Source organism: Rhinoderma darwinii, chromosome 2 (genome assembly GCF_050947455.1).
Source record: "Rhinoderma darwinii isolate aRhiDar2 chromosome 2, aRhiDar2.hap1, whole genome shotgun sequence".
In the NCBI taxonomy this organism is placed as follows: Eukaryota; Metazoa; Chordata; class Amphibia; order Anura; family Rhinodermatidae; genus Rhinoderma; species Rhinoderma darwinii.
Window position 1 is genome coordinate 327,955,739 of NC_134688.1, and position 26,320 is coordinate 327,982,058.

The 26,320-nt window shown below is 41.1% G+C and overlaps 110 pseudogenes; all 110 read right to left on the reverse strand.

Moving 5' to 3' along the window:
* Positions 1 to 49: 49 nt before the first annotated feature.
* Positions 50 to 168, reverse strand: LOC142746182 (5S ribosomal RNA; annotated as a pseudogene).
* Positions 169 to 235: 67 nt separating this feature from the next.
* Positions 236 to 354, reverse strand: LOC142747036 (5S ribosomal RNA; annotated as a pseudogene).
* Positions 355 to 421: 67 nt separating this feature from the next.
* On the reverse strand, positions 422 to 540 carry LOC142744027 (5S ribosomal RNA; annotated as a pseudogene).
* A 67-nt stretch (positions 541 to 607) lies between these two features.
* Positions 608 to 726, reverse strand: LOC142744982 (5S ribosomal RNA; annotated as a pseudogene).
* A 67-nt stretch (positions 727 to 793) lies between these two features.
* On the reverse strand, positions 794 to 912 carry LOC142746655 (5S ribosomal RNA; annotated as a pseudogene).
* Positions 913 to 1,165: 253 nt separating this feature from the next.
* Positions 1,166 to 1,284, reverse strand: LOC142744638 (5S ribosomal RNA; annotated as a pseudogene).
* A 439-nt stretch (positions 1,285 to 1,723) lies between these two features.
* LOC142746605 (5S ribosomal RNA) lies at positions 1,724 to 1,842 on the reverse strand (annotated as a pseudogene).
* Positions 1,843 to 1,909: 67 nt separating this feature from the next.
* Positions 1,910 to 2,028, reverse strand: LOC142745392 (5S ribosomal RNA; annotated as a pseudogene).
* Positions 2,029 to 2,095: 67 nt separating this feature from the next.
* LOC142744618 (5S ribosomal RNA) lies at positions 2,096 to 2,214 on the reverse strand (annotated as a pseudogene).
* A 67-nt stretch (positions 2,215 to 2,281) lies between these two features.
* On the reverse strand, positions 2,282 to 2,400 carry LOC142745394 (5S ribosomal RNA; annotated as a pseudogene).
* A 67-nt stretch (positions 2,401 to 2,467) lies between these two features.
* Positions 2,468 to 2,586, reverse strand: LOC142744721 (5S ribosomal RNA; annotated as a pseudogene).
* Positions 2,587 to 2,653: 67 nt separating this feature from the next.
* LOC142746656 (5S ribosomal RNA) lies at positions 2,654 to 2,772 on the reverse strand (annotated as a pseudogene).
* A 253-nt stretch (positions 2,773 to 3,025) lies between these two features.
* Positions 3,026 to 3,144, reverse strand: LOC142744650 (5S ribosomal RNA; annotated as a pseudogene).
* Positions 3,145 to 3,583: 439 nt separating this feature from the next.
* On the reverse strand, positions 3,584 to 3,702 carry LOC142747193 (5S ribosomal RNA; annotated as a pseudogene).
* Positions 3,703 to 3,769: 67 nt separating this feature from the next.
* Positions 3,770 to 3,888, reverse strand: LOC142744826 (5S ribosomal RNA; annotated as a pseudogene).
* Positions 3,889 to 3,955: 67 nt separating this feature from the next.
* On the reverse strand, positions 3,956 to 4,074 carry LOC142745395 (5S ribosomal RNA; annotated as a pseudogene).
* Positions 4,075 to 4,141: 67 nt separating this feature from the next.
* On the reverse strand, positions 4,142 to 4,260 carry LOC142744619 (5S ribosomal RNA; annotated as a pseudogene).
* Positions 4,261 to 4,327: 67 nt separating this feature from the next.
* LOC142747205 (5S ribosomal RNA) lies at positions 4,328 to 4,446 on the reverse strand (annotated as a pseudogene).
* A 67-nt stretch (positions 4,447 to 4,513) lies between these two features.
* Positions 4,514 to 4,632, reverse strand: LOC142744028 (5S ribosomal RNA; annotated as a pseudogene).
* A 67-nt stretch (positions 4,633 to 4,699) lies between these two features.
* On the reverse strand, positions 4,700 to 4,818 carry LOC142747216 (5S ribosomal RNA; annotated as a pseudogene).
* A 67-nt stretch (positions 4,819 to 4,885) lies between these two features.
* Positions 4,886 to 5,004, reverse strand: LOC142744501 (5S ribosomal RNA; annotated as a pseudogene).
* Positions 5,005 to 5,258: 254 nt separating this feature from the next.
* On the reverse strand, positions 5,259 to 5,377 carry LOC142745891 (5S ribosomal RNA; annotated as a pseudogene).
* Positions 5,378 to 5,444: 67 nt separating this feature from the next.
* Positions 5,445 to 5,563, reverse strand: LOC142746554 (5S ribosomal RNA; annotated as a pseudogene).
* A 67-nt stretch (positions 5,564 to 5,630) lies between these two features.
* On the reverse strand, positions 5,631 to 5,749 carry LOC142745869 (5S ribosomal RNA; annotated as a pseudogene).
* A 253-nt stretch (positions 5,750 to 6,002) lies between these two features.
* Positions 6,003 to 6,121, reverse strand: LOC142747134 (5S ribosomal RNA; annotated as a pseudogene).
* Positions 6,122 to 6,188: 67 nt separating this feature from the next.
* LOC142745626 (5S ribosomal RNA) lies at positions 6,189 to 6,307 on the reverse strand (annotated as a pseudogene).
* A 67-nt stretch (positions 6,308 to 6,374) lies between these two features.
* LOC142745220 (5S ribosomal RNA) lies at positions 6,375 to 6,493 on the reverse strand (annotated as a pseudogene).
* Positions 6,494 to 6,560: 67 nt separating this feature from the next.
* LOC142745206 (5S ribosomal RNA) lies at positions 6,561 to 6,679 on the reverse strand (annotated as a pseudogene).
* A 59-nt stretch (positions 6,680 to 6,738) lies between these two features.
* On the reverse strand, positions 6,739 to 6,857 carry LOC142746144 (5S ribosomal RNA; annotated as a pseudogene).
* A 67-nt stretch (positions 6,858 to 6,924) lies between these two features.
* On the reverse strand, positions 6,925 to 7,043 carry LOC142747229 (5S ribosomal RNA; annotated as a pseudogene).
* A 67-nt stretch (positions 7,044 to 7,110) lies between these two features.
* Positions 7,111 to 7,229, reverse strand: LOC142744029 (5S ribosomal RNA; annotated as a pseudogene).
* A 254-nt stretch (positions 7,230 to 7,483) lies between these two features.
* On the reverse strand, positions 7,484 to 7,602 carry LOC142745892 (5S ribosomal RNA; annotated as a pseudogene).
* Positions 7,603 to 7,669: 67 nt separating this feature from the next.
* On the reverse strand, positions 7,670 to 7,788 carry LOC142746555 (5S ribosomal RNA; annotated as a pseudogene).
* Positions 7,789 to 7,855: 67 nt separating this feature from the next.
* On the reverse strand, positions 7,856 to 7,974 carry LOC142745871 (5S ribosomal RNA; annotated as a pseudogene).
* A 67-nt stretch (positions 7,975 to 8,041) lies between these two features.
* LOC142746293 (5S ribosomal RNA) lies at positions 8,042 to 8,160 on the reverse strand (annotated as a pseudogene).
* Positions 8,161 to 8,227: 67 nt separating this feature from the next.
* Positions 8,228 to 8,346, reverse strand: LOC142747135 (5S ribosomal RNA; annotated as a pseudogene).
* Positions 8,347 to 8,413: 67 nt separating this feature from the next.
* Positions 8,414 to 8,532, reverse strand: LOC142746833 (5S ribosomal RNA; annotated as a pseudogene).
* Positions 8,533 to 8,599: 67 nt separating this feature from the next.
* Positions 8,600 to 8,718, reverse strand: LOC142745221 (5S ribosomal RNA; annotated as a pseudogene).
* A 67-nt stretch (positions 8,719 to 8,785) lies between these two features.
* On the reverse strand, positions 8,786 to 8,904 carry LOC142745207 (5S ribosomal RNA; annotated as a pseudogene).
* Positions 8,905 to 8,963: 59 nt separating this feature from the next.
* LOC142746145 (5S ribosomal RNA) lies at positions 8,964 to 9,082 on the reverse strand (annotated as a pseudogene).
* A 67-nt stretch (positions 9,083 to 9,149) lies between these two features.
* LOC142747242 (5S ribosomal RNA) lies at positions 9,150 to 9,268 on the reverse strand (annotated as a pseudogene).
* Positions 9,269 to 9,335: 67 nt separating this feature from the next.
* Positions 9,336 to 9,454, reverse strand: LOC142744030 (5S ribosomal RNA; annotated as a pseudogene).
* A 254-nt stretch (positions 9,455 to 9,708) lies between these two features.
* On the reverse strand, positions 9,709 to 9,827 carry LOC142745893 (5S ribosomal RNA; annotated as a pseudogene).
* Positions 9,828 to 9,894: 67 nt separating this feature from the next.
* LOC142746556 (5S ribosomal RNA) lies at positions 9,895 to 10,013 on the reverse strand (annotated as a pseudogene).
* A 67-nt stretch (positions 10,014 to 10,080) lies between these two features.
* LOC142745872 (5S ribosomal RNA) lies at positions 10,081 to 10,199 on the reverse strand (annotated as a pseudogene).
* A 67-nt stretch (positions 10,200 to 10,266) lies between these two features.
* On the reverse strand, positions 10,267 to 10,385 carry LOC142746294 (5S ribosomal RNA; annotated as a pseudogene).
* Positions 10,386 to 10,638: 253 nt separating this feature from the next.
* LOC142746835 (5S ribosomal RNA) lies at positions 10,639 to 10,757 on the reverse strand (annotated as a pseudogene).
* A 67-nt stretch (positions 10,758 to 10,824) lies between these two features.
* LOC142745222 (5S ribosomal RNA) lies at positions 10,825 to 10,943 on the reverse strand (annotated as a pseudogene).
* A 67-nt stretch (positions 10,944 to 11,010) lies between these two features.
* LOC142745208 (5S ribosomal RNA) lies at positions 11,011 to 11,129 on the reverse strand (annotated as a pseudogene).
* A 59-nt stretch (positions 11,130 to 11,188) lies between these two features.
* Positions 11,189 to 11,307, reverse strand: LOC142746146 (5S ribosomal RNA; annotated as a pseudogene).
* A 67-nt stretch (positions 11,308 to 11,374) lies between these two features.
* On the reverse strand, positions 11,375 to 11,493 carry LOC142747254 (5S ribosomal RNA; annotated as a pseudogene).
* A 67-nt stretch (positions 11,494 to 11,560) lies between these two features.
* LOC142743743 (5S ribosomal RNA) lies at positions 11,561 to 11,679 on the reverse strand (annotated as a pseudogene).
* Positions 11,680 to 11,746: 67 nt separating this feature from the next.
* LOC142745023 (5S ribosomal RNA) lies at positions 11,747 to 11,865 on the reverse strand (annotated as a pseudogene).
* A 67-nt stretch (positions 11,866 to 11,932) lies between these two features.
* LOC142746590 (5S ribosomal RNA) lies at positions 11,933 to 12,051 on the reverse strand (annotated as a pseudogene).
* Positions 12,052 to 12,118: 67 nt separating this feature from the next.
* On the reverse strand, positions 12,119 to 12,237 carry LOC142747168 (5S ribosomal RNA; annotated as a pseudogene).
* Positions 12,238 to 12,304: 67 nt separating this feature from the next.
* On the reverse strand, positions 12,305 to 12,423 carry LOC142745561 (5S ribosomal RNA; annotated as a pseudogene).
* A 67-nt stretch (positions 12,424 to 12,490) lies between these two features.
* On the reverse strand, positions 12,491 to 12,609 carry LOC142746682 (5S ribosomal RNA; annotated as a pseudogene).
* Positions 12,610 to 12,676: 67 nt separating this feature from the next.
* On the reverse strand, positions 12,677 to 12,795 carry LOC142745815 (5S ribosomal RNA; annotated as a pseudogene).
* A 67-nt stretch (positions 12,796 to 12,862) lies between these two features.
* On the reverse strand, positions 12,863 to 12,981 carry LOC142745209 (5S ribosomal RNA; annotated as a pseudogene).
* Positions 12,982 to 13,040: 59 nt separating this feature from the next.
* On the reverse strand, positions 13,041 to 13,159 carry LOC142746248 (5S ribosomal RNA; annotated as a pseudogene).
* Positions 13,160 to 13,226: 67 nt separating this feature from the next.
* On the reverse strand, positions 13,227 to 13,345 carry LOC142747137 (5S ribosomal RNA; annotated as a pseudogene).
* Positions 13,346 to 13,412: 67 nt separating this feature from the next.
* LOC142746117 (5S ribosomal RNA) lies at positions 13,413 to 13,531 on the reverse strand (annotated as a pseudogene).
* Positions 13,532 to 13,598: 67 nt separating this feature from the next.
* Positions 13,599 to 13,717, reverse strand: LOC142747008 (5S ribosomal RNA; annotated as a pseudogene).
* A 67-nt stretch (positions 13,718 to 13,784) lies between these two features.
* Positions 13,785 to 13,903, reverse strand: LOC142745211 (5S ribosomal RNA; annotated as a pseudogene).
* Positions 13,904 to 13,962: 59 nt separating this feature from the next.
* On the reverse strand, positions 13,963 to 14,081 carry LOC142745655 (5S ribosomal RNA; annotated as a pseudogene).
* A 67-nt stretch (positions 14,082 to 14,148) lies between these two features.
* On the reverse strand, positions 14,149 to 14,267 carry LOC142744031 (5S ribosomal RNA; annotated as a pseudogene).
* A 67-nt stretch (positions 14,268 to 14,334) lies between these two features.
* On the reverse strand, positions 14,335 to 14,453 carry LOC142746887 (5S ribosomal RNA; annotated as a pseudogene).
* Positions 14,454 to 14,520: 67 nt separating this feature from the next.
* Positions 14,521 to 14,639, reverse strand: LOC142745397 (5S ribosomal RNA; annotated as a pseudogene).
* Positions 14,640 to 14,706: 67 nt separating this feature from the next.
* LOC142747148 (5S ribosomal RNA) lies at positions 14,707 to 14,825 on the reverse strand (annotated as a pseudogene).
* A 67-nt stretch (positions 14,826 to 14,892) lies between these two features.
* On the reverse strand, positions 14,893 to 15,011 carry LOC142746637 (5S ribosomal RNA; annotated as a pseudogene).
* Positions 15,012 to 15,078: 67 nt separating this feature from the next.
* Positions 15,079 to 15,197, reverse strand: LOC142745765 (5S ribosomal RNA; annotated as a pseudogene).
* Positions 15,198 to 15,264: 67 nt separating this feature from the next.
* Positions 15,265 to 15,383, reverse strand: LOC142745356 (5S ribosomal RNA; annotated as a pseudogene).
* A 67-nt stretch (positions 15,384 to 15,450) lies between these two features.
* LOC142744471 (5S ribosomal RNA) lies at positions 15,451 to 15,569 on the reverse strand (annotated as a pseudogene).
* Positions 15,570 to 15,636: 67 nt separating this feature from the next.
* Positions 15,637 to 15,755, reverse strand: LOC142745366 (5S ribosomal RNA; annotated as a pseudogene).
* A 229-nt stretch (positions 15,756 to 15,984) lies between these two features.
* Positions 15,985 to 16,103, reverse strand: LOC142745612 (5S ribosomal RNA; annotated as a pseudogene).
* Positions 16,104 to 16,170: 67 nt separating this feature from the next.
* LOC142746929 (5S ribosomal RNA) lies at positions 16,171 to 16,289 on the reverse strand (annotated as a pseudogene).
* Positions 16,290 to 16,356: 67 nt separating this feature from the next.
* LOC142745179 (5S ribosomal RNA) lies at positions 16,357 to 16,475 on the reverse strand (annotated as a pseudogene).
* A 67-nt stretch (positions 16,476 to 16,542) lies between these two features.
* LOC142745717 (5S ribosomal RNA) lies at positions 16,543 to 16,661 on the reverse strand (annotated as a pseudogene).
* Positions 16,662 to 16,912: 251 nt separating this feature from the next.
* On the reverse strand, positions 16,913 to 17,031 carry LOC142746892 (5S ribosomal RNA; annotated as a pseudogene).
* A 67-nt stretch (positions 17,032 to 17,098) lies between these two features.
* Positions 17,099 to 17,217, reverse strand: LOC142746845 (5S ribosomal RNA; annotated as a pseudogene).
* Positions 17,218 to 17,284: 67 nt separating this feature from the next.
* Positions 17,285 to 17,403, reverse strand: LOC142747272 (5S ribosomal RNA; annotated as a pseudogene).
* A 67-nt stretch (positions 17,404 to 17,470) lies between these two features.
* LOC142747015 (5S ribosomal RNA) lies at positions 17,471 to 17,589 on the reverse strand (annotated as a pseudogene).
* Positions 17,590 to 17,656: 67 nt separating this feature from the next.
* LOC142746560 (5S ribosomal RNA) lies at positions 17,657 to 17,775 on the reverse strand (annotated as a pseudogene).
* Positions 17,776 to 17,842: 67 nt separating this feature from the next.
* LOC142746362 (5S ribosomal RNA) lies at positions 17,843 to 17,961 on the reverse strand (annotated as a pseudogene).
* A 432-nt stretch (positions 17,962 to 18,393) lies between these two features.
* LOC142745627 (5S ribosomal RNA) lies at positions 18,394 to 18,512 on the reverse strand (annotated as a pseudogene).
* Positions 18,513 to 18,765: 253 nt separating this feature from the next.
* LOC142747265 (5S ribosomal RNA) lies at positions 18,766 to 18,884 on the reverse strand (annotated as a pseudogene).
* A 67-nt stretch (positions 18,885 to 18,951) lies between these two features.
* LOC142745274 (5S ribosomal RNA) lies at positions 18,952 to 19,070 on the reverse strand (annotated as a pseudogene).
* A 252-nt stretch (positions 19,071 to 19,322) lies between these two features.
* Positions 19,323 to 19,441, reverse strand: LOC142744125 (5S ribosomal RNA; annotated as a pseudogene).
* A 440-nt stretch (positions 19,442 to 19,881) lies between these two features.
* Positions 19,882 to 20,000, reverse strand: LOC142744713 (5S ribosomal RNA; annotated as a pseudogene).
* Positions 20,001 to 20,230: 230 nt separating this feature from the next.
* Positions 20,231 to 20,349, reverse strand: LOC142745347 (5S ribosomal RNA; annotated as a pseudogene).
* A 67-nt stretch (positions 20,350 to 20,416) lies between these two features.
* On the reverse strand, positions 20,417 to 20,535 carry LOC142744196 (5S ribosomal RNA; annotated as a pseudogene).
* A 67-nt stretch (positions 20,536 to 20,602) lies between these two features.
* Positions 20,603 to 20,721, reverse strand: LOC142745614 (5S ribosomal RNA; annotated as a pseudogene).
* A 67-nt stretch (positions 20,722 to 20,788) lies between these two features.
* LOC142746931 (5S ribosomal RNA) lies at positions 20,789 to 20,907 on the reverse strand (annotated as a pseudogene).
* A 67-nt stretch (positions 20,908 to 20,974) lies between these two features.
* Positions 20,975 to 21,093, reverse strand: LOC142746736 (5S ribosomal RNA; annotated as a pseudogene).
* Positions 21,094 to 21,528: 435 nt separating this feature from the next.
* LOC142746832 (5S ribosomal RNA) lies at positions 21,529 to 21,647 on the reverse strand (annotated as a pseudogene).
* Positions 21,648 to 21,714: 67 nt separating this feature from the next.
* On the reverse strand, positions 21,715 to 21,833 carry LOC142745141 (5S ribosomal RNA; annotated as a pseudogene).
* A 253-nt stretch (positions 21,834 to 22,086) lies between these two features.
* On the reverse strand, positions 22,087 to 22,205 carry LOC142746059 (5S ribosomal RNA; annotated as a pseudogene).
* Positions 22,206 to 22,272: 67 nt separating this feature from the next.
* On the reverse strand, positions 22,273 to 22,391 carry LOC142745303 (5S ribosomal RNA; annotated as a pseudogene).
* Positions 22,392 to 22,458: 67 nt separating this feature from the next.
* Positions 22,459 to 22,577, reverse strand: LOC142746646 (5S ribosomal RNA; annotated as a pseudogene).
* Positions 22,578 to 23,193: 616 nt separating this feature from the next.
* LOC142746104 (5S ribosomal RNA) lies at positions 23,194 to 23,312 on the reverse strand (annotated as a pseudogene).
* Positions 23,313 to 23,379: 67 nt separating this feature from the next.
* On the reverse strand, positions 23,380 to 23,498 carry LOC142745862 (5S ribosomal RNA; annotated as a pseudogene).
* A 67-nt stretch (positions 23,499 to 23,565) lies between these two features.
* LOC142744492 (5S ribosomal RNA) lies at positions 23,566 to 23,684 on the reverse strand (annotated as a pseudogene).
* Positions 23,685 to 23,751: 67 nt separating this feature from the next.
* On the reverse strand, positions 23,752 to 23,870 carry LOC142746699 (5S ribosomal RNA; annotated as a pseudogene).
* Positions 23,871 to 24,124: 254 nt separating this feature from the next.
* LOC142746871 (5S ribosomal RNA) lies at positions 24,125 to 24,243 on the reverse strand (annotated as a pseudogene).
* Positions 24,244 to 24,497: 254 nt separating this feature from the next.
* Positions 24,498 to 24,616, reverse strand: LOC142747275 (5S ribosomal RNA; annotated as a pseudogene).
* Positions 24,617 to 24,683: 67 nt separating this feature from the next.
* Positions 24,684 to 24,802, reverse strand: LOC142746706 (5S ribosomal RNA; annotated as a pseudogene).
* An 804-nt stretch (positions 24,803 to 25,606) lies between these two features.
* On the reverse strand, positions 25,607 to 25,725 carry LOC142746438 (5S ribosomal RNA; annotated as a pseudogene).
* Positions 25,726 to 25,792: 67 nt separating this feature from the next.
* On the reverse strand, positions 25,793 to 25,911 carry LOC142746878 (5S ribosomal RNA; annotated as a pseudogene).
* Positions 25,912 to 25,978: 67 nt separating this feature from the next.
* Positions 25,979 to 26,097, reverse strand: LOC142747273 (5S ribosomal RNA; annotated as a pseudogene).
* Positions 26,098 to 26,164: 67 nt separating this feature from the next.
* On the reverse strand, positions 26,165 to 26,283 carry LOC142745844 (5S ribosomal RNA; annotated as a pseudogene).
* Between the last annotated feature and the right edge of the window lie 37 nt (positions 26,284 to 26,320).

Consider the following 26,320-nt stretch of genomic DNA (forward strand, 5'->3'; position numbering starts at 1 on the left):
TAGTCCTATTTAATCTATTGTGAAACAAAATCTAAACGACATAATAAAAAGTCAACCGCACCACGGATTCCCAGACAGTCTCCCACACTGGTACTAGCGAGGCGTTAAGCTGTGTAACTTCTGCGATCTAACGAGAGCAGGCACATTCAGCTTAGAATGGCCATTGACATTAAATGCTTTAATCCATAGTCCTTTTTAATCGATTGTGAAACAAAATCTAAACGACATAATAAAAAGTCAACCGCACCACAGATTCCCAGACAGTCTCCCACACTGGTACTAGCGAGGCCTTAAGCTGTGTATCTTCTGCGATCTGACGAGAGCAGTCACATTCAGCTTAGAATGGCCATCGACATTAAAAGCCTTAATCCATAGTCCTATTTAATCTATTGTGAAACAAAATCTAACCAACATAATAAAAAGTCAACCGCACCACGGATTCCCAGACAGTCTCCCACACTGGTACTAGCGAGGCCTTAAGCTGTGTAACTTCTGCGATCTGACGAGAGCAGGGACATTCAGCTTAGAATGGCCATTGACATTAAATGCTTTAATCCATAGTCTTTTTTAATCGATTGTGAAACAAAATCTAAACGACATAATAAAAATTCAACCGCACCACGGATTCCCAGACAGTCTCCCACACTGGTACTAGCGAGGCCTTAAGCTGTGTAACTTCTGCGTTCTGACGAGAGCAGGCACATGCAGCTTAGAATGGCCATTGACGTTAAATGCTTTAATCCATAGTCCTATTTAATCTATTGTGAAAAAAAATCTAAACGACATAATAAAAAGTCAACCGCACCACGGATTCCCAGACAGTCTCCCACACTGGTACTAGCGAGGCGTTAAGCTGTGTAACTTCTGCGATCTAACGAGAGCAGGCACATTCAGCTTAGAATGGCCATTAACATTAAATGCTTTAATCCATAGTCCTTTTTAATCGATTGTGAAACAAAATCTAAACGACATAATAAAAAGTCAACCGCACCACGGATTCCCAGACAGTCTCCCACACTGGTTCTAGCGAGGCGTTAAGCTGTGTAACTTCTGCGATATAACGAGAGCAGGCACATTCAGCTTAGAATGGCCATTAACATTAAATGCTTTAATCCATAGTCCTTTTTAATCGATTGTGAAACAAAATCTAAACGACATAATAAAAAGTCAACCGCACCACGGATTCCCAGATAGTCTCCCACACTGGTACTAGCGAGGCCTTAAGCTGTGTAACTTCTGCGATCTGACGAGAGCAGGCACATTCAGCTTAGAATGGCCATTGACATTAAATGCTTTAATCCATAGTCTTTTTTAATCGATTGTGAAACAAAATCTAAACGACATAATAAAAAGTCAACCGCACCACGGATTCCCAGACAGTCTCCCACACTGGTATTAGCGAGGCGTTAAGCTGTGTAACTTCTGCGATCTAACGAAAGCAGGCACATTCAGCTTAGAATGGCCATTAACATTAAATGCTTTAATCCATAGTCCTTTTTAATCGATTGTGAAACAAAATCTAAACGACATAATAAAAAGTCAACCGCACCACGGATTCCCAGACAGTCTCCCACACTGGTTCTAGCGAGGCGTTAAGCTGTGTAACTTCTGCGATCTAACGAGAGCAGGCACATTCAGCTTAGAATGGCCATTAACATTAAATGCTTTAATCCATAGTCCTTTTTAATCGATTGTGAAACAAAATCTAAACGACATAATAAAAATTCAACCGCACCACGGATTCCCAGACAGTCTCCCACACTGCTACTAGCAAGGCCTTAAGCTGTGTAACTTCTGCGATCTGACGAGAGCAGGCACATTCAGCTTAGAATGGCCATTGACATTAAAAGCCTTAATCCATAGTCCTATTTAATCTATTGTGAAACAAAATCTAAACAACATAATAAAAAGTCAACCGCACCACGGATTCCCAGACAGTCTCCCACACTGGTACTAGCGAGGCCTTAAGCTGTGTAACTTCTGCGATCTAACGAGGGCAGGCACATTCAGCTTAGAATGGCCATTGACATTAAATGCTTTAATCCATAGTCCTTTTTAATCGATTGTGAAACAAAATCTAAACGACATAATAAAAAGTCAACCGCACCACGGATTCCCAGACAGTCTCCCACACTGCTACTAGCGAGGCCTTAAGCTGTGTAACTTCTGCGATCTGACGAGAGCAGGCACATTCAGCTTAGAATGGCCATTGACATTAAAAGCCTTAATCCATAGTCCTATTTAATCTATTGTGAAACAAAATCTAAACAACATAATAAAAAGTCAACCGCACCACGGATTCCCAGACAGTCTCCCACACTGGTACTAGCGAGGCCTTAAGCTGTGTAACTTCTGCGATCTAACGAGGGCAGGCACATTCAGCTTAGAATGGCCATTGACATTAAATGCTTTAATCCATAGTCCTTTTTAATCGATTGTGAAACAAAATCTAAACGACATAATAAAAAGTCAACCGCACCACGGATTCCCAGACAGTCTCCCACACTGCTACTAGCGAGGCCTTAAGCTGTGTAACTTCTGCGTTCTGACGAGAGCAGGCACATGCAGCTTAGAATGGCCATTGACGTTAAATGCTTTAATCCATAGTCCTATTTAATCTATTGTGAAAAAAAATCTAAACGACATAATAAAAAGTCAACCGCACCACGGATTCCCAGACAGTCTCCCACACTGGTACTAGCGAGGCGTTAAGCTGTGTAACTTCTGCGATCTAACGAGAGCAGGCACATTCAGCTTAGAATGGCCATTAACATTAAATGCTTTAATCCATAGTCCTTTTTAATCGATTGTGAAACAAAATCTAAACGACATAATAAAAAGTCAACCGCACCACGGATTCCCAGACAGTCTCCCACACTGGTTCTAGCGAGGCGTTAAGCTGTGTAACTTCTGCGATATAACGAGAGCAGGCACATTCAGCTTAGAATGGCCATTAACATTAAATGCTTTAATCCATAGTCCTTTTTAATCGATTGTGAAACAAAATCTAAACGACATAATAAAAAGTCAACCGCACCACGGATTCCCAGATAGTCTCCCACACTGGTACTAGCGAGGCCTTAAGCTGTGTAACTTCTGCGATCTGACGAGAGCAGGCACATTCAGCTTAGAATGGCCATTGACATTAAATGCTTTAATCCATAGTCTTTTTTAATCGATTGTGAAACAAAATCTAAACGACATAATAAAAAGTCAACCGCACCACGGATTCCCAGACAGTCTCCCACACTGGTATTAGCGAGGCGTTAAGCTGTGTAACTTCTGCGATCTAACGAGAGCAGGCACATTCAGCTTAGAATGGCCATTAACATTAAATGCTTTAATCCATAGTCCTTTTTAATCGATTGTGAAACAAAATCTAAACGACATAATAAAAAGTCAACCGCACCACGGATTCCCAGACAGTCTCCCACACTGGTTCTAGCGAGGCGTTAAGCTGTGTAACTTCTGCGATCTAACGAGAGCAGGCACATTCAGCTTAGAATGGCCATTAACATTAAACGCTTTAATCCATAGTCCTTTTTAATCGATTGTGAAACAAAATCTAAACGACATAATAAAAAGTCAACCGCACCACGGATTCCCAGACAGTCTCCCACACTGGTACTAGCGAGGCCTTAAGCTGTGTAACTTCTGCGATCTGACGAGAGCAGGCACATTCAGCTTAGAATGGCCATTGACATTAAATGCTTTAATCCATAGTCTTTTTTAATCGATTGTGAAACAAAATCTAAACGACATAATAAAAATTCAACCGCACCACGGATTCCCAGACAGTCTCCCACACTGGTACTAGCGAGGCCTTAAGCTGTGTAACTTCTGCGATCTGACGAGAGCAGGCACATTCAGCTTAGAATGGCCATTGACATTAAAAGCCTTAATCCATAGTCCTATTTAATCTATTGTGAAACAAAATCTAAACAACATAATAAAAAGTCAACCGCACCACGGATTCCCAGACAGTCTCCCACACTGGTACTAGCGAGGCCTTAAGCTGTGTAACTTCTGCGATCTAACGAGGGCAGGCACATTCAGCTTAGAATGGCCATTGACATTAAATGCTTTAATCCATAGTCCTTTTTAATCGATTGTGAAACAAAATCTAAACGACATAATAAAAAGTCAACCGCACCACGGATTCCCAGACAGTCTCCCACACTGCTACTAGCGAGGCCTTAAGCTGTGTAACTTCTGCGATCTGACGAGAGCAGGCACATTCAGCTTAGAATGGCCATTGACTTTAAAAGACTTAATCCATAGTCCTATTTAATCTATTGTGAAACAAAATCTAAACAACATAATAAAAAGTCAACCGCACCACGGATTCCCAGACAGTCTCCCACACTGGTACTAGCGAGGCCTTAAGCTGTGTAACTTCTGCGATCTGACGAGAGCAGGCACATTCAGCTTAGAATGGCCATTGACATTAAATGCTTTAATCCATAGTCCTTTTTAATCGATTGTGAAACAAAATCTAAACGACATAATAAAAAGTCAACCGCACCACGGATTCCCAGACAGTCTCCCACACTGGTACTAGCGAGGCCTTAAGCTGTGTAACTTCTGCGATCTGACGAGAGCAGGGACATTCAGCTTAGAATGGCCATTGACATTAAATGCTTTAATCCATAGTCCTTTTTAATCGATTGTGAAACAAAATCTAAACGACATAATAAAAAGTCAACCGCACCACGGATTCCCAGACAGTCTCCCACACTGGTACTAGCGAGGCCTTAAGCTGTGTAACTTCTGCGATCTGACGAGAGCAGGCACATTCAGCTTAGAATGGCCATTGACATTAAATGCTTTAATCCATAGTCCTTTTTAATCGATTGTGAAACAAAATCTAAACGACATAATAAAAAGTCAACCGCACCACGGATTCCCAGACAGTCTCCCACACTGGTACTAGCGAGGCCTTAAGCTGTGTAACTTCTGCGATCTGACGAGAGCAGGGACATTCAGCTTAGAATGGCCATTAACATTAAATGCTTTAATCCATAGTCCTTTTTAATCGATTGTGAAACAAAATCTAAACGACATAATAAAAAGTCAACCGCACCACGGATTCCCAGACAGTCTCCAAACACTGATACTAGCGAGGGCTTAAGCTGTGTAACTTCTGCGATCTGACGAGAGCAGGCACATTCAGCTTAGAATGGCCATTGACGTTAAATGCTCTAATCCATAGTCCTATTTAATCTATTGTGAAACAAAATCTAAACGACATAATAAAAAGTCAACCGCACCACGGATTCCCAGACAGTCTCCCACACTGGTACTAGCGAAGCCTTAAGCTGTGTAACTTCTGCGATCTGACGAGAGCAGTCACATTCAGCTTAGAATGGCCATTGACGTTAAAAGCCTTAATCCATAGTCCTTTTTAATCGATTGTGAAACAAAATCTAAACTACATAATAAAAATTCAACCGCACCACGGATTCCCAGACAGTCTCCCACACTGGTACTAGCGAGGCCTTAAGCTGTGCAACTTCTGCGATCTGACGAGAGCAGGCACATTCAGCTTAGAATGGCCATTGACGTTAAATGCTTTAATCCATAGTCCTATTTAATCTATTGTGAAACAAAATGTAAACGACATAATAAAAAGTCAACCGCACCACGGATTCCCAGACAGTCTCCCACACTGGTACTAACGAGGCGTTAAGCTGTGTAACTTCTGCGATCTAACGAGAGCAGGCACATTCAGCTTAGAATGGCCATTGACATTAAATGCTTTAATCCATAGTCCTTTTTAATCGATTGTGAAACAAAATCTAAACGACATAATAAAAATTCAACCACACCACGGATTCCCAGACAGTCTCCCACACTGGTACTAGCGAGGCCTTAAGCTTTGTAACTTCTGCGATCTGACGAGAGCAGGAACATTCAGCTTAGAATAGCCATTGACGATAAATGCTTTAATCCATAGTCCTATTTAATCTATTGTGAAACAAAATCTAAACGACATAATAAGAAGTCAACCGCACCACGGATTCCCAGACAGTCTCCCACACTGGTACTAGCGAGGCGTTAAGCTGTGTAACTTCTGCAATCTAACGAGAGCAGGCACATTCAGCTTAGAATGGCCATTGACATTAAATGCTTTAATCTATAGTCCTTTTTAATCAATTGTGAAACAAAATCTAAACAACATAATAAAAAGTCAACAGCACCACGGATTCCCAGACAGTCTCACACACTGGTACTAGCGAGGCCTTAAGCTGTGTAACTTCTGCGATCTTACGAGAGCAGGGACATTCAGCTTAGAATGGCTATTGACATTAAATGCTTTAATCCATAGTCCTTTTTAATCGATTGTGAAACATAATCTAAACGACATAATAAAAATTCAACCACACCACGGATTCCCAGACAGTCTCCCACACTGGTACTAGCGAGGCCTTAAGCTGTGTAACTTCTGCGTTCTGACGAGAGCAGGCACATTCAGCTTAGAATGGCCATTGACGTTAAATGCTTTAATCCATAGTCCTATTTAATCTATTGTGAAACAAAATCTAAACGACATAATAAAAAGGCAACCGCACCACGGATTCCCAGACAGTCTCCCACACTGGTACTAGCGGGGCCTTAAGCTGTGTAACTTCTGCGATCTGACGAGAGCAGGGACATTCAGCTTAGAATGGCCATTGACATTAAATCCATAGTCCTTTTTAATCGATTGTGAAACAAAATCTAAACGACATAATAAAAATTCAACCGCACCACGGATTCCCAGACAGTCTCCCACACTGGTACTAGCAAGGCCTTAAGCTGTGTAACTTCTGCGATCTGACGAGAGCAGGCACATTCAGCTTAGAATAGCCATTGACGTTAAATGCTTTAATCCATAGTCCTATTTAATCTATTGTGAAACAAAATCTAAACGACATAATAAAAAGTCAACCGCACCACGGATTCCCAGACAGTCTCCCACACTGGTACTAGCGAGGCCTTAAGCTGTGTAACTTCTGCGATCTGACGAGAGCAGGCACATTCAGCTTAGAATGGCCATTGACATTAAATGCTTTAATCCATAGTCCTTTTTAATCGATTGTGAAACAAAATCTAAACGACATAATAAAAAGTCAACCGCACCACGGATTCCCAGACAGTCTCCCACACTGGTACTAGCGAGGCCTTAAGCTGTGTAACTTCTGCGATCTGACGAGAGCAGGGACATTCAGCTTAGAATGGCCATTGACATTAAATGCTTTAATCCATAGTCCTTTTTAATCGATTGTGAAACAAAATCTAAACGACATAATAAAAAGTCAACCGCACCACGGATTCCCAGACAGTCTCCAAACACTGATACTAGCGAGGGCTTAAGCTGTGTAACTTCTGCGATCTGACGAGAGCAGGCACATTCAGCTTAGAATGGCCATTGACGTTAAATGCTCTAATCCATAGTCCTATTTAATCTATTGTGAAACAAAATCTAAACGACATAATAAAAAGTCAACCGCACCACGGATTCCCAGACAGTCTCCCACACTGGTACTAGCGAAGCCTTAAGCTGTGTAACTTCTGCGATCTGACGAGAGCAGTCACATTCAGCTTAGAATGGCCATTGACGTTAAAAGCCTTAATCCATAGTCCTTTTTAATCGATTGTGAAACAAAATCTAAACTACATAATAAAAATTCAACCGCACCACGGATTCCCAGACAGTCTCCCACACTGGTACTAGCGAGGCCTTAAGCTGTGCAACTTCTGCGATCTGACGAGAGCAGGCACATTCAGCTTAGAATGGCCATTGACGTTAAATGCTTTAATCCATAGTCCTATTTAATCTATTGTGAAACAAAATGTAAACGACATAATAAAAAGTCAACCGCACCACGGATTCCCAGACAGTCTCCCACACTGGTACTAACGAGGCGTTAAGCTGTGTAACTTCTGCGATCTAACGAGAGCAGGCACATTCAGCTTAGAATGGCCATTGACATTAAATGCTTTAATCCATAGTCCTTTTTAATCGATTGTGAAACAAAATCTAAACGACATAATAAAAATTCAACCACACCACGGATTCCCAGACAGTCTCCCACACTGGTACTAGCGAGGCCTTAAGCTGTGTAACTTCTGCGATCTGACGAGAGCAGGAACATTCAGCTTAGAATAGCCATTGACGATAAATGCTTTAATCCATAGTCCTATTTAATCTATTGTGAAACAAAATCTAAACGACATAATAAAAAGTCAACCGCACCACGGATTCCCAGACAGTCTCCCACACTGGTACTAGCGAGGCGTTAAGCTGTGTAACTTCTGCAATCTAACGAGAGCAGGCACATTCAGCTTAGAATGGCCATTGACATTAAATGCTTTAATCTATAGTCCTTTTTAATCAATTGTGAAACAAAATCTAAACAACATAATAAAAAGTCAACCGCACCACGGATTCCCAGACAGTCTCACACACTGGTACTAGCGAGGCCTTAAGCTGTGTAACTTCTGCGATCTTACGAGAGCAGGGACATTCAGCTTAGAATGGCTATTGACATTAAATGCTTTAATCCATAGTCCTTTTTAATCGATTGTGAAACATAATCTAAACGACATAATAAAAATTCAACCACACCACGGATTCCCAGACAGTCTCCCACACTGGTACTAGCGAGGCCTTAAGCTGTGTAACTTCTGCGTTCTGACGAGAGCAGGCACATTCAGCTTAGAATGGCCATTGACGTTAAATGCTTTAATCCATAGTCCTATTTAATCTATTGTGAAACAAAATCTAAACGACATAATAAAAAGGCAACCGCACCACGGATTCCCAGACAGTCTCCCACACTGGTACTAGCGGGGCCTTAAGCTGTGTAACTTCTGCGATCTGACGAGAGCAGGGACATTCAGCTTAGAATGGCCATTGACATTAAATCCATAGTCCTTTTTAATCGATTGTGAAACAAAATCTAAACGACATAATAAAAATTCAACCGCACCACGGATTCCCAGACAGTCTCCCACACTGGTACTAGCAAGGCCTTAAGCTGTGTAACTTCTGCGATCTGACGAGAGCAGGCACATTCAGCTTAGAATAGCCATTGACGTTAAATGCTTTAATCCATAGTCCTATTTAATCTATTGTGAAACAAAATCTAAACGACATAATAAAAAGTCAACCGCACCACGGATTCCCAGACAGTCTCCCACACTGGTACTAGCGAGGCCTTAAGCTGTGTAACTTCTGCGATCTGACGAGAGCAGGCACATTCAGCTTAGAATGGCCATTGACATTAAATGCTTTAATCCATAGTCCTTTTTAATCGATTGTGAAACAAAATCTAAACGACATAATAAAAAGTCAACCGCACCACGGATTCCCAGACAGTCTCCCACACTGGTACTAGCGAGGCCTTAAGCTGTGTAACTTCTGCGATCTGACGAGAGCAGGGACATTCAGCTTAGAATGGCCATTGACATTAAATGCTTTAATCCATAGTCCTTTTTAATCGATTGTGAAACAAAATCTAAACGACATAATAAAAAGTCAACCGCACCACGGATTCCCAGACAGTCTCCAAACACTGATACTAGCGAGGGCTTAAGCTGTGTAACTTCTGCGATCTGACGAGAGCAGGCACATTCAGCTTAGAATGGCCATTGACGTTAAATGCTCTAATCCATAGTCCTATTTAATCTATTGTGAAACAAAATCTAAACGACATAATAAAAAGTCAACCGCACCACGGATTCCCAGACAGTCTCCCACACTGGTACTAGCGAAGCCTTAAGCTGTGTAACTTCTGCGATCTGACGAGAGCAGTCACATTCAGCTTAGAATGGCCATTGACGTTAAAAGCCTTAATCCATAGTCCTTTTTAATCGATTGTGAAACAAAATCTAAACTACATAATAAAAATTCAACCGCACCACGGATTCCCAGACAGTCTCCCACACTGGTACTAGCGAGGCCTTAAGCTGTGCAACTTCTGCGATCTGACGAGAGCAGGCACATTCAGCTTAGAATGGCCATTGACGTTAAATGCTTTAATCCATAGTCCTATTTAATCTATTGTGAAACAAAATGTAAACGACATAATAAAAAGTCAACCGCACCACGGATTCCCAGACAGTCTCCCACACTGGTACTAACGAGGCGTTAAGCTGTGTAACTTCTGCGATCTAACGAGAGCAGGCACATTCAGCTTAGAATGGCCATTGACATTAAATGCTTTAATCCATAGTCCTTTTTAATCGATTGTGAAACAAAATCTAAACGACATAATAAAAATTCAACCACACCACGGATTCCCAGACAGTCTCCCACACTGGTACTAGCGAGGCCTTAAGCTGTGTAACTTCTGCGATCTGACGAGAGCAGGAACATTCAGCTTAGAATAGCCATTGACGATAAATGCTTTAATCCATAGTCCTATTTAATCTATTGTGAAACAAAATCTAAACGACATAATAAAAAGTCAACCGCACCACGGATTCCCAGACAGTCTCCCACACTGGTACTAGCGAGGTGTTAAGCTGTGTAACTTCTGCAATCTAACGAGAGCAGGCACATTCAGCTTAGAATGGCCATTGACATTAAATGCTTTAATCTATAGTCCTTTTTAATCAATTGTGAAACAAAATCTAAACAACATAATAAAAAGTCAACCGCACCACGGATTCCCAGACAGTCTCACACACTGGTACTAGCGAGGCCTTAAGCTGTGTAACTTCTGCGATCTTACGAGAGCAGGGACATTCAGCTTAGAATGGCTATTGACATTAAATGCTTTAATCCATAGTCCTTTTTAATCGATTGTGAAACATAATCTAAACGACATAATAAAAATTCAACCACACCACGGATTCCCAGACAGTCTCCCACACTGGTACTAGCGAGGCCTTAAGCTGTGTAACTTCTGCGTTCTGACGAGAGCAGGCACATTCAGCTTAGAATGGCCATTGACGTTAAATGCTTTAATCCATAGTCCTATTTAATCTATTGTGAAACAAAATCTAAACGACATAATAAAAAGGCAACCGCACCACGGATTCCCAGACAGTCTCCCACACTGGTACTAGCGGGGCCTTAAGCTGTGTAACTTCTGCGATCTGACGAGAGCAGGGACATTCAGCTTAGAATGGCCATTGACATTAAATCCATAGTCCTTTTTAATCGATTGTGAAACAAAATCTAAACGACATAATAAAAATTCAACCGCACCACGGATTCCCAGACAGTCTCCCACACTGGTACTAGCAAGGCCTTAAGCTGTGTAACTTCTGCGATCTGACGAGAGCAGGCACATTCAGCTTAGAATAGCCATTGACGTTAAATGCTTTAATCCATAGTCCTATTTAATCTATTGTGAAACAAAATCTAAACGACATAATAAAAAGTCAACCGCACCACGGATTCCCAGACAGTCTCCCACACTGGTACTAGCGAGGCCTTAAGCTGTGTAACTTCTGCGATCTGACGAGAGCAGGCACATTCAGCTTAGAATGGCCATTGACATTAAAAGCCTTAATCCATAGTCCTATTTAATCTATTGTGAAACAAAATCTAAACGACATAATAAAAAGTCAACAGCACCACGGATTCCCAGACAGTCTCCCACACTGGTACTAGCGAGGCCTTAAGCTGTGTAACTTCTGCGTTCTGACGAGAGCAGGCACATTCAGCTTAGAATGGCCATTGACGTTAAATGCTTTAATCCATAGTCCTATTTAATCTATTGTGAAACAAAATCTAAACAACATAATAAAAAGTCAACCGCACCACGGATTCCCAGACAGTCTCCCACACTGGTACTAGCGAGGCCTTAAGCTGTGTAACTTCTGCGATCTGACGAGGGCAGGCACATTCAGCTTAGAATGGCCATTGACATTAAATGCTTTAATCCATAGTCCTTTTTAATCGATTGTGAAACAAAATCTAAACGACATAATAAAAAGGCAACCGCACAACGGATTCCCAGACAGTCTCCCACACTGGTACTAGCGAGGCCTTAAGCCGTGTAACTTCTGCGATCTGACGAGAGCAGGCACATTCAGCTTAGAATGGCCATTGACATTAAAAGTCTTAATCCATAGTCCTATTTAATCTATTGTGAAACAAAATCTAAACAACATAATAAAAAGTCAACCGCACCACGGATTCCCAGACAGTCTGACACACTGGTACTAGCGAGGCCTTAAGCTGTGTAACTTCTGCGATCTAACGAGAGCAGGCACATTCAGCTCAGAATGGCCATTGACATTAAATGCTTTAATCCATAGTCCTTTTTAATCGATTGTGAAACAAAATCTAAACGACATATTAAAAAGTCAACCACACCACGTATTCCCAGACAGTCTCCCACACTGGTACTAGCGAGGCCTTAAGCTGTGTAACTTCGGCGATCTGACGAGAGCAGGCACATTCAGCTTAGAATGGCCATTGACATTAAAAGCTTTAATCCATAGTCCTATTTAATCTATTGTGAAACAAAATCTAAACAACATAATAAAAAGTCAACCGCACCACGGATTCCCAGACAGTCTCACACACTGGTACTAGCGAGGCCTTAAGCTGTGTAACTTCCGCGATCTGACGAGAGCAGGGACATTCAGCTTAGAATGGCCATTGACATTAAATGCTTTAATCCATAGTCCTTTTTAATCGATTGTGAAACAAAATCTAAACGACATAATAAAAATTCAACCACACCACGGATTCCCAGACAGTCTCCCACACTGGTACTAGCGAGGCCTTAAGCTGTGTAACTTCTGCGTTCTGACGAGAGCAGGCACATTCAGCTTAGAATAGCCATTGACGTTAAATGCTTTAATCCATAGTCCTATTTAATCTATTGTGAAACAAAATCTAAACGACATAATAAAAAGGCAACCGCACCACGGATTCCCAGACAGTCTCCCACACTGGTACTAGCGGGGCCTTAAGCTGTGTAACTTCTGCGATCTGACGAGAGCAGGGACATTCAGCTTAGAATGGCCATTGACATTAAATCCAAAGTCCTTTTTAATCGATTGTGAAACAAAATCTAAACGACATAATAAAAATTCAACCACACCACGGATTCCCAGACAGTCTCCCACACTGGTACTAGCGAGGCCTTAAGCTGTGTAACTTCTGCGATCTGACGAGAGCAGGCACATTCAGCTTAGAATAGCCATTGACGTTAAATGCTTTAATCCATAGTCCTATTTAATCTATTGTGAAACAAAATCTAAACGACATAATAAAAAGTCAACCGCACCACGGATTCCCAGACAGTCTCCCACACTGGTACTAGCGAGGCGTTAAGCTGTGTAACTTCTGCAATCTAACGAGAGCAGGCACATTCAGCTTAGAATGGCCATTGACATTAAATGCTTTAATCTATAGTCCTTTTTAATCAATTGTGAAACAAAATCTAAACAACATAATAAAAAGTCAACCGCACCACGGATTCCCAGACAGTCTCTCACACTGGTACTAGTGAGGCCTTAAGCTGTGTAACTTCTGCGATCTGACGAGAGCAGGGACATTCAGCTTAGAATGGCCATTGACATTAAATGCTTTAATCCATAGTCCTTTTTAATCGATTGTGAAACAAAATCTAAACGACATAATAAAAATTCAACCACACCACGGATCCCCAGACAGTCTCCCACACTGGTACTAGCGAGGCCCTAAGCTGTGTAACTTCTGCGTTCTGACGAGAGCAGGCACATTCAGCTTAGAATGGCCATTGACGTTAAATGCTTTAATCCATAGTCCTATTTAATCTATTGTGAAACAAAATCTAAACGACATAATAAAAAGGCAACCGCACCACGGATTCCCAGACAGTCTCCCACACTGGTACTAGCGGGGCCTTAAGCTGTGTAACTTCTGCGATCTGACGAGAGCAGGGACATTCAGCTTAGAATGGCCATTGACATTAAATCCATAGTCCTTTTTAATCGATTGTGAAACAAAATCTAAACGACATAATAAAAATTCAACCGCTCCACGGATTCCCAGACAGTCTCCCACACTGGTACTAGCGAGGCCTTAAGCTGTGTAACTTCTGCGCTCTGACGAGAGCAGGCACATTCAGCTTAGTATGGCCATTGACATTAAAAGCCTTAATCCATAGTCCTATTTAATCTATTGTGAAACAAAATCTAAACAACATAATAAAAAGTCAACCGCACCACGGATTCCCAGACAGTCTCCCACACTGGTACTAGCGAGGCCTTAAGCTGTGTAACTTCTGCGATCTGACGAGAGCAGGGACATTCAGCTTAGAATGGCCATTGACATTAAATGCTGTAATCCATAGTCCTTTTTAATCGATTGTGAAACAAAATCTAAACGACATAATAAAAAGTCAACCGCACCACGGATTCCCAGGCAGTCTCCCACACTGGTACTAGCGAGGCCTTAAGCTGTGTAACTTCTGCGTTCTGACGAGAGCAGGCACATTCAGCTTAGAATGGCCATTGACATTAAATGCTTTAATCCATAGTCCTATTTAATCTATTGTGAAACAAAATCTAAACGACATAATAAAAAGTCAACCGCACCACGGATTCCCAGACAGTCTCCCACACTGGTACTAGCGAGGCCTTAAGCTGTGTAACTTCTGCGATCTAACGAGGGCAGGCACATTCAGCTTAGAATGGCCATTGACATTAAATGCTTTAATCCATAGTCCTTTTTAATCGATTGTGAAACAAAATCTAAACGACATAATAAATAGTCAACCGCACCACGGATTCCCAGACAGTCTCCCACACTGGTACTAGTGAGGCCTTAAGCTGTGTAACTTATGCGATCTGACGAGAGCAGGGACATTGAGCTTAGAATGGCCATTGACATTAAATGCTTTAATCCATAGTCCTTTTTAATCGATTGTGAAACAAAATCTAAACGACATAATAAAAAGTCAACCGCACCACGGATTCCCAGACAGTCTCCCACACTGGTACTAGCGAGGCCTTAAGTTGTGTAACTTCTGCGATCTGACAAGAGCAGGGACATTCAGCTTAGAATGGCCATTGACATTAAATGCTTTAATCCATAGTCCTTTTTAATCGATTGTGAAACAAAATCTAAACGACATAATAAAAAATCAACCGCACCACGGATTCCCAGACAGTCTCCCACACTGGTACTAGCGAGGCCTTAAGCTGTGTAACTTCTGCGATCTGACGAGAGCAGGCACATTGAGCTTAGAATGGCCATTGACATTAAATGCTGTAATCCATAGTCCTATTTAATCTATTGTGAAACAAAATCTAAACGACATAATAAAAAGTCAACCGCACCACGGATTCCCAGACAGTCTCCCACACTGGTACTAGCGAAGCCTTAAGCTGTGTAACTTCTGCGATCTGACGAGAGCAGGCACATTCAGCTTAGAATGGCCATTGAAGTTAAATGCTTTAATCCATAGTCCTATTTAATCTATTGTGAAACAAAATCTAAACGACATAATAAAAAGTCAACCGCACCACGGATTCCCAAACAGTCTCCCACACTGGTACTAGCAAGGCCTTAAGCTGTGTAACTTCTGCGATCTGACGAGAGCAGGCACATTCAGCTTAGAATGGCCATTGACATTAAAAGCCTTAATCCATAGTCCTATTTAATCTATTGTGAAACAAAATCTAAACAACATAATAAAAAGTCAACCACACCACGGATTCCCAGACAGTCTCCCACACTGGTACTAGCGAGGCCTTAAGCTGTGTAACTTCTGCGTTCTGACGAGAGCAGGCACATTGAGCTTAGAATGGCCATTGACGTTAAATGCTTTAATCCATAGTCCTATTTAATCTATTGAGAAACAAAATCTAAACAACATAATAAAAAGATAGTCTCCCACACTGGTACTAGCGAGGCCTTAAGCTGTGTAACTTCTGCGATCTGACAAGAGCAGGCACATTCAGCTTAGAATGGCCATTGACATTAAATGCTTTAATCCATAGTCCTTTTTAATCGATGTGAAACAAAATCTAAACGACATAATAAAAATTCAACCGCACCACGGATTCCCAGACAGTCTCCCACACTGGTACTAGCAAGGCCTTAAGCTGTGTAACTTCTGCGATCTGACGAGAGCAGGCACATTCAGCTTAGAATGGCCATTGACGTTAAATGCTTTAATCCATAGTCCTATTTAATCTATTGTGAAACAAAATCTAAACGACATAATAAAAAGTCAACCGCACCACGGATTCCCAGACAGTCTCCCACATAGGTAATAGCAAGGCCTTAAGCTGTGTAACTTCTGCGATCTGACGAGAGCAGGCACATTCAGCCTAGAATGGCCATTGACGTTAAATGCTTTAATCCATAGTCCTATTTAATCTATTGTGAAACAAAATCTAAACGACATAATAAAAAGTCAACCGCACCACGGATTCCCAGACAGTCTCCCACACTGGTACTAGCGAGGCCTTAAGCTGTGTAACTTCTGCGATCTGACGAGAGCAGGCACAATCAGCTTAGAACGGCCATTGACATTAAATGCTTTAATCCATAGTCCTTTTTAATCGATTGTGAAACAAAATCTAAACGACATAATAAAAAGTCAACTGCACCACTGATTCCCAGACAGTCTCCCACAATGGTACTAGCGAGGCCTTAAGCTGTGTAACTTCTGCGATCTGACGAGAGCAGGCTCATTCAGCTTAGAATGGCCATTGACATTAAATGCTTTAATCCATAGTCCATTTTAATCGATTGTGAAACAAATCTAAACGACAATAAAAAGTCAACCGCACCTCGGATTCCCAGACAGTCTCTCACACTCGTACTAGCGAGGCCTTAAAGTGTTATATATCTGCGATTTGACGAGAAAAGGCACATTTAAGCTTAGAATGGCTATTAACTTTTAAAGCTTTAGTCTATTTTTATTTTTAATCTATTGTGAAACAAAATCTAAACGACATAATAAAAAGTCAACTGCACCACGGATTCCCAGACAGTCTCCCACACTGGTACTAGCGAGGCCTTAAGCTGTGTAACTGCTGCGATCTGACGAGAGCAGGCACGTTCATCTTAGAATGGCCTTTGACATTAAATGCTTTAATCCATAGTCCTTTTTAATCGATTGTGAAACAAATTCTAAACGACATAATAAAAAGTCAACCGCACCATGGATTCCCAGACAGTCTCCCACAATGGTACTAGCGAGGCCTTAAGCTGTGTAACTTCTGCGATCTGCCGAGAGCAGGCACATTCAGCTTAGAATGGCCATTGACAATAACTGGTTTAATCCATAGTCCTATTTAATCTATTGTGAAACAAAATCTAAACGACATAATAAAAAGGCAACCGCACCACGGATTCCCAGACAGTCTCCCACACTGGTACTAGCGAGGACTTAAGCTGTGTAACTTCTGCGATTTGACGAGAGCAGGCACATTCAGCTTAGAATGGCCATTGACATTAAATGCTTTAATCCATAGTCCTTTTTAATCGATTGTGAAACAAAATCTAAACGACATAATAAAAAGTAAACCGCATCACGGATTCCCAGACAGTCTCCCACACTGGTACTAGCGAGGCCTTAAGCTGTGTAACTTCTGCGATTTGACGAGAGCAGGCACATTCAGCTTAGAATGGCCATTTACATTAAAAGCCTTAATCCATAGTCCTATTTAATCTATTGTGAAACAAAATCTAAACGACATAATAAAAAGTCAACCGCACCACGGATTCCCAGACAGTCTCCCACACTGGTACTAGCGAGGCCTTAAGCTGTGTAACTTCTGCGATCTGACGAGAGCAGGCACATTCAGCTTATAATGGCATTTGACATTAAATGCTTTAATCCATAGTCCTTTTTAATCGATTGTGAAACAAAATCTAAACGACATAATAAAAAGTCAACCGCACCACGGATTCCCAGACAGTCTCCCACACTGGTACTAGCAAGGCCTTAAACTGTGTAACTTCTGCGATCTGACAAGAGCAGGCACATTCAGCTTAGAATGGCCATTGACATTAAATGCTTTAATCCATAGTCCATTTTAATCGATTGTTAAACAAATCTAAACGACATAATAAAAAGTCAACCGCACCTCGGACAGTCTCTCACACTCGTAGTAGCGAGGCCTTAAAGTGTTATATATCTGCGATTTGACGAGAAAAGGCACATTTAAGCTTAGAATGGCTATTAACTTTTAAAGCTTTAGTCTATTTTTATTTTTAAACAATTGTGAAAGAAATTCTAAACGACATAATAAAAAGTCAACAGCACCACGGAAGCCCAGAAAGTCTCCCACACTGGTACTAGCGAGGTGTTAAAGTGTTATTGACCTTCGATTTTACGAAAAAAGGCACATTTCACCTAAGAATAGCCATTAACTTTTAAAGCTTTAGTTTATTATTATTTTTAATCGATTGTGAAACAAATTCTAAACGACATAATAAAAAGTCAACCGCACCATGGATTCCCAGACAGTCTCCCACACTGGTACTAGCGAGGCCTTAAGCTGTGTAATTTCTGCGATCTGACGAGAGCAGGCACATTCAACTTAGAATGGCCATTGACAATAACTGCTTTAAGCTATAGTCCTATTTAATCTATTGTAAAACAAAATCTAAACAACATAATGAAAAGGCAGCCGCACCACGGATTCCCAGACAGTCTCCCACATTGGTACTAGCGAGGGCTTAAGCGGTGTAACTTCTGCGATCTGACGAGAGCAGGCACATTCAGCTTAGAATGGCGATTGACATTAAATGCTTTAATCCATAGTCCTTTTTAATCGATTGTGAAACAAAATCTAAACGACATAATAAAAAGTCAACCGCACCACGGATTCCCAGACAGTCTCCCACACTGGTACTAGCGAGGCCTTAAGCTGTGTAACTTCTGCGATCTGACGAGAGCAGGCACATTCAGCTTAGAATGGCCATTGACATTAAAAGCCTTAATCCATAGTCCTATTTAATCTATTGTGAAACAAAATCTAAACGACATAATAAAAAGTCAACTGCACCATGGATTCCCAGACAGTCTCCCACACTGGTACTAGCGAGGCCTTAAGCTGTATAACTTCTGCGATCAGACGAGAGCAGGCACATTCAGCTTAGAATGGCCATTGACAATAACTGCTTTAATCCATAGTGCTATTTAATCTATTGTGAAACAAAATCTAAACGACATAATAAAAGGCAACCGCACCACGGATTCCCAGACAGTCTCCCACACTGGTACTAGCGAGGGCTTAAGCTGTGTAACTTCTGCGATCTGACGAGAGCAGGCACATTCAGCTTAGAATGGCTTTTGACATTAAAAGCCTTAATCCATAGTCCTATTTAATCTATTGTGAAACAAAATCTAAACAACATAATAAAAAGTCAACCGCACCACGGATTCCCAGCCAGTCTCCCACACTGGTACTAGCGAGGCCTTAAGCTGTGTAACTTCTGCGATCTGACGAGAGCAGGCACATTCAGCTTAGAATGGCCATTGACATTAAATGCTTTAATCCATAGTCCATTTTAATCGATTGTGAAACAAATCTAAACGACATAATAAAAAGTCAACCGCACCTCGGATTCCCAGACAGTCTCTCACACTCGTACTAGCGAGGCCTTAAAGTGTTATATATCTGCGATTTGACGAGAAAAGGCACATTTAAGCTTAGAATGTCTATTAACTTTTAAAGCTTTAGTCTATTTTTATTTTTAAACAATTGTGAAAGAAAGTCTAAACGACATAATAAAAAGTCAACAGCACCACGGAAGCCCAGAAAGTCTCCCACACTGGTACTAGCGAGGTGTTAAAGTGTTATTGATCTGCGATTTGACGAGAAAAGGCACATTTCACCTAAGAATAGCCATTAACTTTTAAAGCTTTAGTTTATTATTATTTTTAATCGATTGTGAAACAAATTCTAAACGACATAATAAAAAGTCAACTGCACCATGGATTCCCAGACAGTCTCCCACACTGGTACTAGCGAGGCCTTAAGCTGTGTAACTTCTGCGATCAGATGAGAGCAGGCACATTCAGCTTAGAATGGCCATTGACAATAACTGCTTTAATCCATAGTCCTATTTAATCTATTGAGAAACAAAATCTAAACAACATAATAAAAAGATAGTCTCCCACACTGGTACTAGCGAGGCCTTAAGCTGTGTAACTTCTGCGATCTGACGAGAGCAGGCACATTCAGCTTAGAATGGCCATTGACATTAAATGCTTTAATCCATAGTCGTTTTTAATCGATTGTGAAACAAAATCTAAACTACATAATAAAAAGTCAACCGCACCACGGATTCCCAGACAGTCTCCCACACTGGTACTAGTGAGGCCTTAAGCTGTGTAACTTCTGCGATCTGACGAGAGCAGGCACATTCAGCTTAGAATGGCCTTTGACATTAAAAGCTTTAATCCATAGTCCTATTTAATCTATTGTGAAACAAAATCTAAACGACATAATAAAATGTCAACCGCACCACGGATTCCCAGACAGTCTCCCACACTGGTACTAGCGAGGCCTTAAGCTGTGTAACTTCTGCGATCTGACGAGAGCAGGGACATTCAGCTTAGAATGGCCATTGACATTAAATGCTTTAATCCATAGTCCTTTTTAATCGATTGTGAAACAAAATCTAAACGACATAATAAAAATTCAACCGCACCACGGATTCCCAGACAGTCTCCCACACTGGTACTAGCAAGGCCTTAAGCTGTGTAACTTCTGCGATCTGACGAGAGCAGGCACATTCAGCTTAGAATGGCCATTGACGTTAAATGCTTTAATCCATAGTCCTATTTAATCTATTGTGAAACAAAATCTAAACGACATAATAAAAAGTCAACCGCACCACGGATTCCCAGACAGTCTCCCACATAGGTAATAGCAAGGCCTTAAGCTGTGTAACTTCTGCGATCTGACGAGAGCAGGCACATTCAGCCTAGAATGGCCATTGACGTTAAATGCTTTAATCCATAGTCCTATTTAATCTATTGTGAAACAAAATCTAAACGACATAATAAAAAGTCAACCGCACCACGGATTCCCAGACAGTCTCCCACACTGTTACTAGCGAGGCCTTAAGCTGTGTAACTTCTGCGATCTGACGAGAGCAGGCACAATCAGCTTAGAACGGCCATTGACATTAAATGCTTTAATCCATAGTCCTTTTTAATCGATTGTGAAACAAAATCTAAACGACATAATAAAAAGTCAACTGCACCACTGATTTCCAGTCTCCCACAATGGTACTAGCGAGGCCTTAAGCTGTGTAACTTCTGCGATCTGACGAGAGCAGGCTCATTCAGCTTAGAATGGCCATTGACATTAAATGCTTTAATCCATAGTCCATTTTAATCGATTGTGAAACAAATCTAAACTACATAATAAAAAGTCAACCGCACCTCGGATTCCCAGACAGTCTCTCACACTCGTACTAGCGAGGCCTTAAAGTGTTATATATCTGCGATTTGACGAGAAAAGGCACATTTAAGCTTAGAATGGCTATTAACTTTTAAAGCTTTAGTCTATTTTTATTTTTAATCTATTGTGAAACAAAATCTAAACGACATAATAAAAAGTCAACTGCACCACGGATTCCCAGACAGTCTCCCACACTGGTACTAGCGAGGCCTTAAGTTGTGTAACTGCTGCGATCTGACGAGAGCAGGCACGTTCATCTTAGAATGGCCTTTGACATTAAATGCTTTAATCCATAGTCCTTTTTAATCGATTGTGAAACAAATTCTAAACGACATAATAAAAAGTCAACCGCACCATGGATTCCCAGACAGTCTCCCACACTGGTACTAGCGAGGCCTTAAGCTGTGTAACTTCTGCGATCTGACGAGAGCAGGCACATTCAGCTTAGAATGGCCATTGACAATAACTGGTTTAATCCATAGTCCTATTTAATCTATTGTGAAACAAAATCTAAACGACATAATGAAAAGTCAACCGCACCACGGAGTCCCAGACAGTCTCCCACACTGGTACTAGCGAGGCCTTAAGCTGTGTAACTTCTGCGATCTGACGAGAGCAGGAACATTCAGCTTAGAATGGCCTTTTACATTAAAAGCCTTAATCCATAGTCCTATTTAATCTATTGTGAAACAAAATCTAAACGACATAATAAAAAGTCAACCGCACCACGGATTCCCAGACAGTCTCCCACACTGGTTCTAGCGAGGCCTTAAGCTGTGTAACTTCTGCGATCTGACGAGAGCAGGCACATTCAGCTTAGAATGGCCATTGACGTTAAATGCTTTAATCCATAGTCCTATTTAATCTATTGTGAAACAAAATCTAAACGACATAATAAAAAGTCAACCGCACCACGGATTCCCAGACAGTCTCCCACACTGGTACTAGCGATGCCTTAAGCTGTGTAACTTCTGCGATCTGACGAGAGCAGGCACATTCAGCTTAGAATGGCCATTGACATTAAATGCTTTAATCCATAGTCCTTTTTAATCGATTGTGAAACAAAATCGAAACGACATAATAAAAAGTCAACCGCACCACGGATTCCCAGACAGTCTCCCACACTGGTACTAGCGAGGCCTTAAGCTGTGTAAGTTCTGCGATCTGACGAGAGCAGGCACATTCAGCTTATAATGACAATTGACATTAAGTGCTTTAATCCATAGTCCTTTTTAATCGATTGTGAAACAAAATCTAAACGACATAATAAAAAGTCAACCGCACCACGGATTCCCAGACAGTCTCCCACACTGGTACTAGCAAGGCCTTAAACTGTGTAACTTCTGCGAACTGACAAGAGCATGCACATTCAGCTTAGAATGGCCATTGACATTAAATGCTTTAATCCATAGTCCATTTTAATCGATTGTGAAACAAATCTAAACGACAATAAAAAGTCAACCGCACCTCGGACAGTCTCTCACACTCGTAGTAGCGAGGCCTTAAAGTGTTATATATCTGCGATTTGACGAGAAAAGGCACATTTAAACTTAGAATGGCTATTAACTTTTAAAGCTTTAGTCTATTTTTATTTTTAAACAATTGTGAAAGAAATTCTAAACGACATAATAAAAAGTCAACAGCACCACGGAAGCCCAGAAAGTCTCCCACACTGGTACTAGCGAGGTGTTAAAGTGTTATTGACCTGCGATTTTACGAAAAAAGGCACATTTCACCTAAGAATAGCCATTAACTTTTAAAGCTTTAGTTTATTATTATTTTTAATCGATTGTGAAACAAATTCTAAACGACATAATAAAAAGTCAACCGCACCATGGATTCCCAGACAGTCTCCCACACTGGTACTAGCGAGGCCTTAAGCTGTGTAACTTCTGCGATCTGACGAGAGCAGGTACATTCAACTTAGAACGGCCATTGACAATAACTGCTTTAATCTATAGTCCTATTTAATCTATTGTGAAACAAAATCTAAACAACATAATGAAAAGGCAGCCGCACCACGGATTCCCAGACAGTCTCCCACACTGGTACTAGCGAGGCCTTAAGCTGTGTAACTTCTGCGATCTGACGAGAGCAGGCACATTCAGCTTAGAATGGCCATTGACGTTAAATGCTTTAATCCATAGTCCTATTTAATCTATTGCGAAACAAAATCTAAACGACATAATAAAAAGTCAACCGCACCACGGATTCCCAGACAGTCTCCCACGCTGGTACTAGCGAGGCCTTAAGCTGTGTAACTTCTGCGATCTGACGAAAGCAGGCACATTCAGCTTAGAATGGCCATTGACATTAAATGCTTTAATCCATAGTCCTTTTTAATCGATTGTGAAACAAAATCGAAACGACATAATGAAAAGTCAACCGCACCATGGATTCCCAGACAGTCTCCCACACTGATACTAGCGAGGCCTTAAGCTGTGTAACTTCTGCGATCTGACGAGAGCAGGCACATTCAACTTAGAATGGCCATTGACATTAAATGCTTTAATCCATAGTCCTTTTTAATCGATTGTGAAACAAAATCTAAACGACATAATAAAAAGTCAACCGCACCTCGGATTCCCAGACAGTCTCTCACACTCGTACTAGCGAGGCCTTAAAGTGTTATATATCTGCGATTTGACGAGAAAAGGCACATTTAAGCTTAGAATGGCTATTAACTTTTAAAGCTTTAGTCTATTTTTATTTTTAAACAATTGTGAAAGAAATTCTAAACGACATAATAAAACCTCAACCGCACCATGGATTCCCAGACAGTCTCCCACACTGGTACTAGCGAGGCCTTAAGCTGTGTAACTTCTGCGATCTGACGAGAGCAGGCACATTCAGCTTAGAATGGCCATTGACAATAACTGCTTTAATCCATAGTCCTATTTAATCTATTGTGAAACAAAATCTAAACGACATAATAAAAAAGCCAACCGCACCACGGATTCCCAGACAGTCTCCCACACTGGTACTAGCGAGGACTTAAGTTGTGTAACTTCTGCGATCTGACGAGAGCAGGGACATTCAGCTTAAAATGGCCATTGACATTAAATGCTTTAATCCATAGTCCTTTTTAATCGATTGTGAAACAAAATCTAAACGACATAATAAAAAGTCAACCGCACCACGGATTCCCAGACAGTCTCCCACACTGGTACTAGCGAGGCCTTAAGCTGTTTAACTTCTGCGATCTGACGAGAGCAGGCACATTCAGCTTAGAATGGCCATTGACATTAATTGCTTTAATCCATAGTCCTTTTTAATCGATTGTGAAACAAAATCTAAACGACATAATAAAAAGTCAACCGCACCACGGATTCCCAGACAGTCTCCCACACTGGTACTAGCGAGGCGTTAAGCTGTGTAACTTCTGCGATCTAACGAGAGCAGGAACATTCAGCTTAGAATAGCCATTGACTTTAAATGCTTTAATCCATAGTCCTTTTTAATCGATTGTGAAACAAAATCTAAACGACATAATAAAAAGTCAACCGCACCACGGATTCCCAGACAGTCTCCCACACTGGTACTAGGGAGGCCTTAAGCTGTGTAAGTTCTGCGATCTGACGAGAGCAGGCACATTCAGCTTATAATGGCAATTGACATTAAGTGCTTTAATCCATAGTCCTTTTTAATCGATTGTGAAACAAAATCTAAACGACATAATAAAAAGTCAACCGCACCACGGATTCCCAGACAGTCTCCCACACTGGTACTAGCAAGGCCTTAAGCTGTGTAACTTCTGCGATCTGACAAGACAAGGCACATTCAGCTTAGAATGGCCATTGACATTAAATGCTTTAATCCATAGTCCATTTTAATCGATTGTGAAACAAATCTAAACGACATAATAAAAAGTCAACCGCACCTCGGACAGTCTCTCACACTCGTAGTAGCGAGGCCTTAAAGTGTTATATATCTGCGATTTGACGAGAAAAGGCACATTTAAGCTTAGAATGGCTATTAACTTTTAAAGCTTTAGTCTATTTTTATTTTTAAACAATTGTGAAAGAAATTCTAAACGACATAATAAAAAGTCAACAGCACCACGGAAGCCCAGAAAGTCTCCCACACTGGTACTAGCGAGGTGTTAAAGTGTTATTGACCTGCGATTTTACGAAAAAAGGCACATTTCACCTAAGAATAGCCATTAACTTTTAAAGCTTTAGTTTATTATTATTTTTAATCGATTGTGAAACAAATTCTAAACGACATAATAAAAAGTCAACCACACCATGGATTCCCAGACAGTCTCCCACACTGGTACTAGCGAGGCCTTAAGCTGTGTAACTTCTGCGATCTGACGAGAGCAGGCACATTCAACTTAGAATGGCCATTGACAATAACTGCTTTAATCTATAGTCCTATTTAATCTATTGTGAAACAAAATCTAAACAACATAATGAAAAGGCAGCCGCACCACGGATTCCCAGACAGTCTCCCACATTGGTACTAGCGAGGCCTTAAGCTGTGTAACTTCTGCGATCTGACGAGAGCAAGCACATTCAGCTTAGAATGGCCATTGACATTAAATGCTTTAATCCATAGTCCTATTTAATCTATTGTGAAACAAAATCTAAACGACATAATAAAAAGTCAACCGCACCACGGATTCCCAGACAGTCTCCCACACTGGTACTAGCGAGGCCTTAAGCTGTGTAACTTCTGCGATCTGACGAGAGCAGGCACATTCAGCTTAGAATGGCCATTGACATTAAAAGCCTTAATCCATAGTCCTATTTAATCTATTGTGAAACAAAATCTAAACGACATAATAAAAAGTCAAACGCACCACGGATTCCCAGACAGTCTCCCACACTGGTACTAGCAAGGCCTTAAGCTGTGTAACTTCTGCGATCTGACGAGAGCAGGGACATTCAGCTTAGAATGGCCATTGACTTTAAATGTTTTAATCCATAGTCCTTTTTAATCGATT